Genomic DNA, 11,005 nt, shown 5'->3' with positions numbered 1-11,005 from the left:
ATTCTTTTTTTTTTAATTTTTTTAATTTATTTTTATTTATTTCTAGGAGAGAGAGAGAGAGAGAGAGAGAGAGACAGCATGAGCAGGGGAGGGTCAGAGAGAGGGAGACACAGACTCTGAAATAGGCTCCAGGCTCTGAGCTGGCAGTCAGCACAGAGCCCAACACGGGGCTCGAACCCACGAACCGCGAGATCATGACCTAAGCGAAAGTTGGACGCTTAACCGACTAAGCCACCCAGGCGCCCCTAAGATTTCAGAATTCTACTGTGTTGTAAGTAAGGAACTAAGTCCCCCTCGTGGTGCCTTTAAGGATTATTCCAACAAAGCTGGGGAAATAGCACTCGGAGACATATATGAAATTGGAGAATTCGTTATATCCGCAGGTCCTATAAGAAGTCCATATTCCACAAGGAAGGAATGCCCGGACAGCAGGCTCAACCACACAGGTGGGGAGCTGAGGGAGTGAAGACCCATGGCCAAGTGCCTCTGTTGGGGTCAGGGTGGAGCACACAGCAAACGTGTGAGGGGTTTTCACTGGTGTACTTGAATGCCCGCTTGGTTATAGTCAGGGGAGGGCAGGAGGGCCTTGTGGCAAGGCCCAGCCTTGTCACGTGCGGCACACCCGCTCACAAGGTAGGCTGCTCGCAGTCTAATGGCAGTGATGTTGAGGCATCGGGCAAATAGGAAGTTTTAAGAATTTGTGATATACTTGCCATCTGTTATGGGCTGAATTGTGCCCCCCCCCGCCCCGCCGCAGACTTAATGTATTGGAGCCCTAACCCCCCCAGTACCTCAGAATGAAAACTATCTGGAGATGGGGCGCCTGGGTGGCTCAGTCAGTTGAGCATCTGACTTCGGCTCAGGTCATGATCTCACGGGTTCGTGGGTTCGAGCCCCGCATCGGGCTCTGTGCTGACAGCCAGCTCAGAGCCTGGAGCCTGTTTCAGATTCTGTGTCTCCCTCTCTCTCTGACCCTCCCCTGCTCGCTCTCTCTCTCTCTCTCTCAGAAATATTAAAAAAAAAAAAACTCTCTGGAGATAGGGTCTTACGGGGGGATTGGGTTAAAATGGGGGACGGCCCTTCATTTGATCTGACTCATGTCCTTATGAGAAAAGGAGATGAGGAACAGAAAAAGACACCAGGTAGGTACGCGCACACAGGAAAGACCGCGCGAGGAGGCGCCCCTCTGCAAGCCAAGTAAGAGAGGTCTCAAAAGGAGGCCAAGCCTATTACACTTGATCTTGGACTTCCAGCCTCTAGAAGTGTGAAGAAATAAATTTCTGTTGTTCAAAGCACCTAGTCTACGGCGCTTTGTAATGGTTGCCCTAGCGAATGAAAACTTCACCGAAATTAGTCCAGGGAAGGCTCTTTAGATCAATGCCTTAAGTACAGCTACTCAACTACAGCTCCTCTCAAAATACCTGTGAACTAGCCCCTCTCAAACTGAATGCCTGTGAATTAGAGAGACATGTGACCACCCCTCACACAGTCAGGAACAACGGCAGGGAGGTCGAGGGATGATCCTGACAGACGCTACTGTACAAAGGTGATAATGACATGTAATGAACACTGAGTAATGGGTAGAATTATTGAATCATTATGTTGCACACCTGAAACTAATGTAACACTGCAGGTTAATCATACTTCAAAAAAAATTTTTAAAAAAGAAAAGAAAAAGTGGGGCGGGGAGTAAGAATGAGAGCCACACAGGGTCCGTAGCACTTCTGAAGTCCAGCTGGGAAAACGCCAAAATTTCCTTGATTAAGACTCAGTCCTGGAGCGGCAGGATGGCTCCGTCGGTTGAGCGGCCGACTTTGGCTCAGGTCATGGTCTTATGGTTTGTGGGTTCGAGTCCCATGGGGGGCTCTGCACTGACAGCTCAGAGCCTGGAGATTCTGTGTCTCCCTCTCTCTCTCTCTGCCCCTCCCAGCTTGTGCTCTGTCTCTCTCTCAAAAATAAACATTAAAAAAAAAAAAAGACTCAGTCCTTTTTCTGCGAGTCTCCGTGGCTTTTATTTTTTTCCTTAGATATAACACATACGACGTAACTTTACCATTTTAAAGTACATAGTTCGGTGGTTTTAGTATATTCACAATGTGCAATCATCACCAGTATCCAATTCCAGAACACTTTACTGCTCTAATCAGTCCCCATTCCCTCCAGCCCCTGGAGCTAGTCTACTTCCTGTTTCTCTGCATTTGCTTCTTCTGGACATTTCATACAAATGGAATTACACAACACACAGCCTTTTGCGTCCATTTCCTTTGCTCAGCGTAGTGTTTTCAAGGTTCATTCTTGTTCAACTCCATGATGAGGGCAGGGCCCTCCCAACTGTCAAAGTCGAAGGCTTGGAGGCGGGAAGAGACCCGCGTGGGTATCAGTCCATCTGCTTGAGTTCTGGTTCAGCCTCTTAGGTTCTCGTATTTTTTGCTTTCCTCTTTCTTGTCTTCCCTTCCTGACTGCCTACTCTGATTAACTTCAGGTTCCAGAATTAGGCATGGAAACAACAGCCTCGCATAGACTATGTAAACTGGCTCCCCGCTTGCAAAAAATAAATCCCTTGGTGGCTCTGCTGCTTTGGATGAACCTTGACTGATGTGCCAGGAACACCATCTCGGGCTGCTATTCAGTCTATCCTCTGAGTTTTAAAATTTCAGCCATTTTTTTTTTTTTTTCAGTTCTAAACTTCCCATTTAGTCATTCTGTATATCGTCTATTTCTTTGTGGAGACTTTCTATGGTTTCATTTGTTCTAGGTGTGTTGGTAACTGCTTGTCAAAGCATTCAAAAAGATTTTTTTAATGTTTTTTATTATTTCTGAGATAGAGAGACAGCACGAGCAGGGGAGGGTCAGAGAGAGAGGGAGACACAAAATCGGAAGCAGGCTCCAGGCAGCTGTCAGCACAAAGCCCGACAGAGAGCTCGAACCCACCACTGTGAGATCGTAACCTGAGCCGCAGCGGGACGGGACGCTTAACCAACTGAGCCACCCTGGCGCCCCTTGTCGAAGCACTTTTATGCTGTTCCTTAAACTCCTTGTTGGAAAATTCCACTGTCTGTCACCTCAGTGTTGGCATCTGCTAGGTATCTTTTCTCATTCAAGTTGAGCTTTGCTGGGTTCTTGGTGCGATGCGTGATTTTGTATTGCGCCGTGGACGTTTCCATATGACATTGTGAGACTCTGGATGTTTCTGGAACCTCCCGCTTCAGCAGGCCTGCTCTGACACTGTGCCGTGGAGGAAGGGATGTTTCCTGCTACGGCCAGGTGGGGGATGGCTCCCCATCAGCGTCCTTGGACGCCCTGGGCAGGGGAGGGGGAACGTCATCACTGCCGGCCCAAGAGGGGGATCTCGGGTTCCCCACGAGGCTCCCTAGGTGGGAGGGGGAAGGGCACCTTGATACTGCTCCTCATGTGGCCTCTCTGTGGTGTGGGGTGGAGGCCTTTTTTGCCCACTGGATGACAGTGAAAGCTCTAGCTTCCTACTCAGCCTCCTCTGACGCAGGTGGGTGGGGGGAAGTTCAGGATTCCCATGGGGTCCCCATTCTTACCGTGTGTATGTGTATTGGTTGGAATAGAAGTCTTGTTTGCCGCCCCCCCCACCCCGCCCTGGGTCTTGCCTGCTACCACCCGGCAGGAGGTGGGGGTCAGGGGTGCTAGGAGAGGGGTCTTGTTATAGTCTGTCGAGGGTGGAGGTCCAGGCTCTTCCACTCAGTCTCCGCTGACCAGCATGGCGGAGGGGCCATGGTGTTCTCCATGGTGCTGGCTGGAATAATGCAGTATTTTCTACAGGTTTTCCGTCTTGTCAGGTTGCCTCTCTCCTGGTCGTTTGGCTAAAGAGAGCAGATCTCTCTCTCTCTCTCTCTGGTCTGCGCCCACTGGCATTTCCAAGTTACTGGCATGTCCAGCACCCAATCTGCGATCCTGGGAGGCAAACAGTATCGCACCACTCGCTGTGGTGTTGTTCTAAGGATCCGAGATCCCTAACCAGACCTTCTTGACTCCACCTTTCAGAGCTTTCTTGTATTTGTTTTTTTTTTTTTTAATGTTTATTTATTTTGAGAGACAGAGACAGAGTGTGAGCAGATGAGGGGCAGAGAGAGAGAGGGAAACACAGAATCCGAGCAGGCTCCAGGCTCCGAGCTGTCAGCACAGAGCCTGACGCCGGGCTTGAATCCACCAACCATGAGATCATGACCTGAGCCAAAGTCGGACACTTAACCGACCGAGCCACCTGGGCGCCCCTCATAGATGTAATTTTAAGCCACAGAGTCTGCTGGATTCAGTAGGAGCCATCGATTCTCTTGTGGTGGTCATTAATGCCGCTCACCAAGTATTTCTAGCTCTCTGCCTTCTGGGATATGCTAAGATCTACTTCAGGGCTCCAGATGGAGTCACGTGACTAGTTCTGGCCAACAAATTGTGAGGCACGCTCCTCCTTCTGGACCAGAGCTGGTAACCACTACTTACCCACGTGAGGTCCCCTGGAGATCTCACTGCCTCTGCACATTGAAGATGGCGGCTGATCTGTCACCCTGGGTGCTAGAATGAGGAGACATGGCACAGAGTCCACAGCCAACCCTTGATGGACTTGACAGGGAGCAGGAGGCACGGTGACGGGCAGCAAACACCGCCCACCCCCAGGGGGGATATGTGATATTTCTCCTGTGCTCCTGGCTGCCCAAGAACAAAGGAGACGGGGGTGGGGGGGTGGCGTGGGGGGCCGGGGAAACAAATGGCGAACTGATAGAGATCACAGTCCTACAGGACCGGGAGTCTCTATCTATTTACAAAAATCCCTAAGTCTCAAGAAAAAGGAAATTTTAACTACGTTTTTTTTTTTTTTAATGTTTTATTCACTTCTAGGAGAGACAGAGAGAGAGAGACAGCGTGAGCAGGGGAGGGTCAGAGAGAGAGGGAGTCACAGACTGAAACAGGCTCCAGGCTCCGAGCCGGCAGTCAGCACAGAGCCCGACGCGGGGCTCGAACCCACGAACCGTGAGATCATGACCCAAGCGAAAGTCGGACGCTTAACCGACTAAGCCACCCAGGCGCCCCAAGAAAAAGGAAATTTTATCAATAGCCTCATCTCCAGGAACCTATAGACTCTTTCCTGGAGCCCTAACATCACCCTCCATGGCGATGTGGGAACAAAGGCAGAAGGAAATGGCAGATAGAACTCAGTTTCTTTATGACCGTAGCCCATTGACGAATACTTGAGGCTGGCAGAGTACTGTCTTAATGCTAATACTTTGCTAGAGGGAAAAACAACCCTAGCTTGACAATAGCGAGGCCTCCACTAACCAGAGCCTTCTTTAGCATATGAAAATCTCACTGGAGGGGCGCCTGGGTGGCTTAGTAGGTTAAGCGTCCGACTTTCGCTTAGGTCATGATCTCGCGGTTCGTGGGTTCGAGCCCCGCGTTGGGCTCTGTGCTGACTGCCAGCTCAGAGCCTGGAGCCTGTTTCAGTCTGTGACTCCCTCTCTCTCTGACCCTCCTCTGCTCACACTGTCTCTCTCTCTCTCCTAGAAATAAGTAAAATATTAAAAAAAATTAAAAAAAAAAAAAAGAAAATCTCCCTGGAAACTTCCCCGGACTTCCCCTCCCCCAACTCCATAGTATATAACTGGTCTCTCCTCATGTTCCCAGGAGCCTTTCTTGTTCATGCGTCCTTTCCCTGTGCTTTAACACAATCATTTTTTTTTTTTTTGCTCCAAAGACGTCTTTAAGAGTTCTTTCTTGGCCGTTGTCTCTGGACCCCACGAATCCCGCTATCACCCCATAACTTCATCAGATTGAATTGTGTCCCTTGCCTACTGCCACCTCTCCCAAGTTCATATGTCGAAGCCCTGATGCCAGGGTGGGTGTTATCTGGAGACGGGGCTTTGGGGGAAGTAAGTTTAAATGCAGTCGCAGGAGAGTGGGGGCCCCGATCGTTTAGGATTAGTGGTTATACAGCTGCTCGCTCTCTTCCTCTCCGTGCACGTGCAGGGAGGAGGGGGCACCTGAGGACACGGCTCAATGGCAGCTGCCTGGCTGGGAAGACAGCTTGCACCAGGAGCCTGATTGGCCAGCATCTTGATCTTGGACTTCCGGCCTCCAGCACTGTGAGAAAATGAATTTCTGTTGTTGAAGCTGCTCCGTCTGCGGAAGTTACTTACGGCGACCTTGAGGATGAGGACATGCAGAGTGAGTGGGAGTTTAGCTTGGCTGCTGCAAGACTGTAGGACTTGAAGACTTCAGAGTTCTATGTGCCTAAGTCAGTTAAGGCACAGTGGTGGCTCCGTCAGTTAAGGGGTCCTACTGCGGCTCAGGTCATGATCTTGCAGGTCCGTGAGTTCGAGCCCTGTGCCGGGCTCTGCGCTGACAGCTCAGAGCCTGGAGCCCGCTTCGGGTTCTGTCTCCCTCTCTCTCTGACCCACCCCTGATCTGTCTCTCTCAAAAATAAACAAACGTTAAAAAAAAAAGATTTGAGGGTTCTTTAGCCCCTCAGCATAATGAGACTATCCTGACTGACACAGCCCTTTTGGCTAAAAGGGAAAGAGAGAGCTGGAGGGGAGCTGAAGTCGGTCCACCCCACGAACACAACTGCATTTCCCGCAGAGCTGGGGTCTGCGGACCTTGGTTCAAGTGACGACCAGATGGCAAGGCTGGTGTTGCCCGAGAGAGAACAATATATGTCTGATGTCAGAATAACTAGAGAAACTTTATTCTTACAATTCTGTTTTATTAAAACATTTTTTAAAATGTTTATCTATTTTTGAGAGAGAAGGCGGGGGGGAGGGAGGAAGCAGGGGAGGGGCAGAGAGAGAGGGAGACACAGAATCCGAAGCAGGCTCCAGGCTCTGAGCTGTCAGCGCAGAGCCTGATGTGGGGCTCGAACTCATGGAACTGTGAGATCACGACCTGAGTCCAAATTGAGTTGGACACTTAACCCACTGAGCCACCCAGGCCCCGCCCCTCAAATTCTTTTTTTAGACATTATTTCAGACTTACAAGAAAGTTGCAAGAACAGTACAAAGAATTCCTATGTATTCTTCACCTAGATTTCCCTACATGTTAACATTATTACATTTTCTTGATCCCCCCGGCCTCTCCCTACACACACACACACACACACACCACACACACACACACACACACACACACACACTTTTTTCTCTACCATTTGGGAACAAATTACAGACACGATGCCCCTTTACCCTCAGATACTCCAATGCGTATTTCCTAGAAACTTACATAACCACAGTACAATTCTCCAGATCGGGAGATTAGCACAGATACAACAACACTGTAACCTTCAGACAATAGTCAGCTCCTGTCCGTGGTCGCAGGGATGTCCATGATCACAAAAGAAAGTGCTGGAACTGGGACAGCTCCTTAGTCTTTTTTTTTTTTTTTTTTGCCCCAGTACGGCTTTCCGCAGGCACTCTGGCCAGTCTTATTTCTCCGGTGAGAAGCCCTCTGATCCACAGCAGGGGGAATGGAGAAGGTTCACTGGTGGCAAACTGCACACAGTCTTTCCACGCTCCACTTATGTGGCCTTTGTGTGGGGCGTTCACCGACTGGGCCGTCTTCGTTGTGTCCCCTGTTCAGCGCTTGGCACGTCCCCTCGGTGGCTGACGGGATGGTGCCTCGGCAGCCCAGCACGGGGCTGACACGTGGCTGTGTCCTAGACACTGACGGAACGGATGAAAGTGACAGGCCAGGGAAGCAGGGGGTGTGAGGAGAGACGGAAGAGGGGAAGCCAGGCCTGACGACAGGTTGTGGGGAGGCCCCTCTTCTTGCGACAGAAAGCGTCTGCATCTGCAGAGGCAGCTTCCCCGCGTCTGGCCCGGCCCAATGCCGGTTCGGGCAGGGGGGCAGGGTTTCGGGACTGGGTTATTCCTGGTGACCTGGGTTACATGTGGACGCCAGAACGTAGTGTCCCTACATTTAAGGCAGTCGTTTCTGGGATTCCTGCTGTTGCATCAGGAGGGAGACAGAAAGAGAGATGATGTCCTTCAAAGAACAGTATGCTAGGTGCTGAGGTGGTGGTGGTGGTGGTGGTATTGGGGGGGTGGGGAGGTGGCCACTGAATGACTCACCAAAGCTGGAGTGACCCACCTGCGCGACACCCCAGGAGGCAAGGCTCACAAGAGCCCACCTGCTGATCGCTCATGCTGTCGTGTCGAGGGAAGTGGCTAAAAGGGACAAGGAATCCGAGGCCAAAGTTCCAGGTGTGGAGAAGCTGTTTTGATCAAGGAGCTCGTCAACAGAGCTCGGGTCATGGTTCAAATCCAACGGAACTGGATTCTACAAAGGAGACTCAGCGAAACCAAAGGCAAAATATTAGGACTAAGTTTTATTACAACTTTTTTTTTAACTTTCATTTATCTTCGAGAGACAGAGGATGATCATGGGAGGGGTGGGGGTGGGGGGGACACAGAATCCGAAGCAGGCTTCAGGCTCCGAGCTGTCAGCACAGAGCCCGACGCGGGGCTCGAACTCACAAACCGTGAGATCATGACCTGAGCTGAAGACGGACGCTCAACCGACTGAGCCACCCAGGTTCCCCATGGGATAAATTTTAGGTGGACAAAGGCAAAATCTAATTAGATCCAAAGTAAAAAAAAGTTTCTTTCTTAAATCAATTATAAATAGCAAAAGTAGACATAAAATAAACAAGTTTCTAAAAGACCGAGTCTCCTACTACAACGGAAAGCCAATTGGCTCCGGAAACTCACATTTCCTGCCCACTTTGTTCGCTTGGAAAACACAGGACAGCAGACCATCTGGGGTAATTAATTCTGGGGTAAAAATGTCAGAACCTGGGTAAACAGAGATTAACGCCAAGATAAAAACAATAAAAGGAACCAGGAACTAAAAGAGAAACCACATTTCAATCCATTGAAAGGGATAGAATTCCGGACCGAATTCAGAAGACGATTCCAGGGACGGACCTACTAAGCCAAGGGTTAACTTTCTGAACAAGAGTTTTCCCAGGATTCTTGCTTCTTCGTATTTAAAAGCATCTCGGCTTTTTTGGGGCGCCTGGGTGGCTTAGTCGGTTAAGCCTCCGAGTTTCCGACTTTCGCTTAGGTCATGATCTCGCGGTTTGTGGGTTCGAGCCCCGTGTCGGGCTCTGTGCTGACTGCCAGCTCGGAGCCTGTTGCCTGTTTCAGTCTGTGACTCCCTCTCTCTCTGACCCTCCCCTGCTCACTCTGTCTCTCTCTCCTAGAAATAAATAAAACATTAAAAAAAAAATAATAAAAGCATCTCGGCTTTTAAATCGATTCCTGTGAAATGTTCCCAAATCAAGCGGGAAGATGTGTAAATAACGTTTACAAACAAACCCTTCGAAACCTCGCCCTTAAAATTCTACAACCTGAAGCCACGGGACAGGAAAAGTTTAAGGTAACTGTGTAGAGGTCATCAGCCTACACAGTGACTGAACTTGACTTTGGCAAAACATGCTTTAACGGTCTGTTGCACTAATGTCCAGAAAGCATGCAACAGAGCTGAGAAGCAAGTGTGTGAGTCGGGTTCTCAGGCACCCTTCCCCTCCCCCTCCAATGCTTAGCCTCACAAAACCGCTGGGAACAGGGTCTCAGAAATATCAGAAGAAAATGTTCCTTCTTCTCCGAGAGCTGCAGAAAAGCAGATTTTATTCCCTGACATAAAGCGAGTTCCGATAAAGTGGTACGTGGAGAATGCTGGCCAAAGCATCTACCTCTGAGTCTCCCATCTCCCCAGAAGTGGGGACATGTGCCCCGATGGGAAGCTCAGGGGCTGGGAGTCTCAGAGAGGCAGGAAGCACAAACCTAGAAGAGGCCAGTTTCCACAATACGCAGACTTGGAGCTGGAAGAGAACTCTAATATTAGCTGGTTCAATTGTCTGTTTTGTTTTTTTAATGTTTATTTATTTGAGAGAGAGAGAGAGAGAGAGAGAGAGAGAGAGGGAATGTGTGTGTGAGCAGAGGAGGGGCAGAGAGGGAGGGAGAGAGAGAGAGAATCCCAAGCAGGCTCCACGCTGTGAGCACAGAGCCAGACATGGGGCTCGAACTCACGAACCGTGAGATCATGACCCGAGATGAAATCAGGACCTGGACGCTTAACCAACTGAGCCACCCAGGTGCCCCTAGTCTCTCTTTGGTTGAGGAAACCGAGTCCTGGCAAGTGTGGGTCACTATGCCCAGTGGCGAGACTGGCTGACAGCCTTTCTTTCCGCCGCCCCACACAATACACGCGCAACGGGAATTTTCACACGCCTAGACTGGAGGCCATGGTACTAAAGTTGCACACTGCGTGCGAGCTAGGACCACACTGTATCCCAACTTGCGTATCAAGTTTGGAGTCAGGTTTAAGTCATTTTCCCGCGAGCAATAGGCGCCACTAGACATTTGTGAGTGAGGAAGGTGGATTTAAGACCGGATCTTGGACTTTGAAAGACTTGGGTTTGAATCTTGGGCTAGTTATTAACCTTTCTGAGCACCCTTCCCTCCCCCGTGAAAGAGAGGAATTCGGCCCTTAAGTTACTTTGCTACTTAAACTTATTCCTTCAGCTTCGACCCGCTTGGTAGAATTGTAAGGATTAAATACCATAATAAATTCAAAGCGCTCAGCACCGTAGCTAAATCGGCATGCAGTGGCGCTTAGTATTATTGTGAGCAGGGCTTTACACACATTCACAGAGAGACAGATTGTGTCTTAATCATGAAGCAAGGTGACGGGGGGCGGGGGGGGAGCTGGGGACATTGGATCCTTTCCAAGTGAGCCTTCCCGCAGGAAAAGCCTGGGCTTCCTTGCGGCATAGGGTTCCAAGAATGGGCATTCCAACACAATGAGGTGGTATTTATGTGACTTAATCTCGGAAGACAAATACCACTATTTCCGTCTTCCCTTGGTCGAGGCAGGAACGCAGGAATCTAGCTTCGGGGAGGTGACACAATGCATCTCTTGGTGGGGGTCCTGAAGGGCCTGCGTTATAGATACAGGTCGCATCTATGTCTGGAAAACACCATCTGCC

This window comes from Hyaena hyaena, unplaced genomic scaffold (assembly GCF_003009895.1).
Source record: "Hyaena hyaena isolate Hyena2069 unplaced genomic scaffold, ASM300989v1 scaffold_58, whole genome shotgun sequence".
NCBI classification, from domain to species: Eukaryota; Metazoa; Chordata; class Mammalia; order Carnivora; family Hyaenidae; genus Hyaena; species Hyaena hyaena.
The sequence above is the reverse complement of the archived record's forward strand: the minus strand, read 5'-3'. Positions refer to the sequence as shown.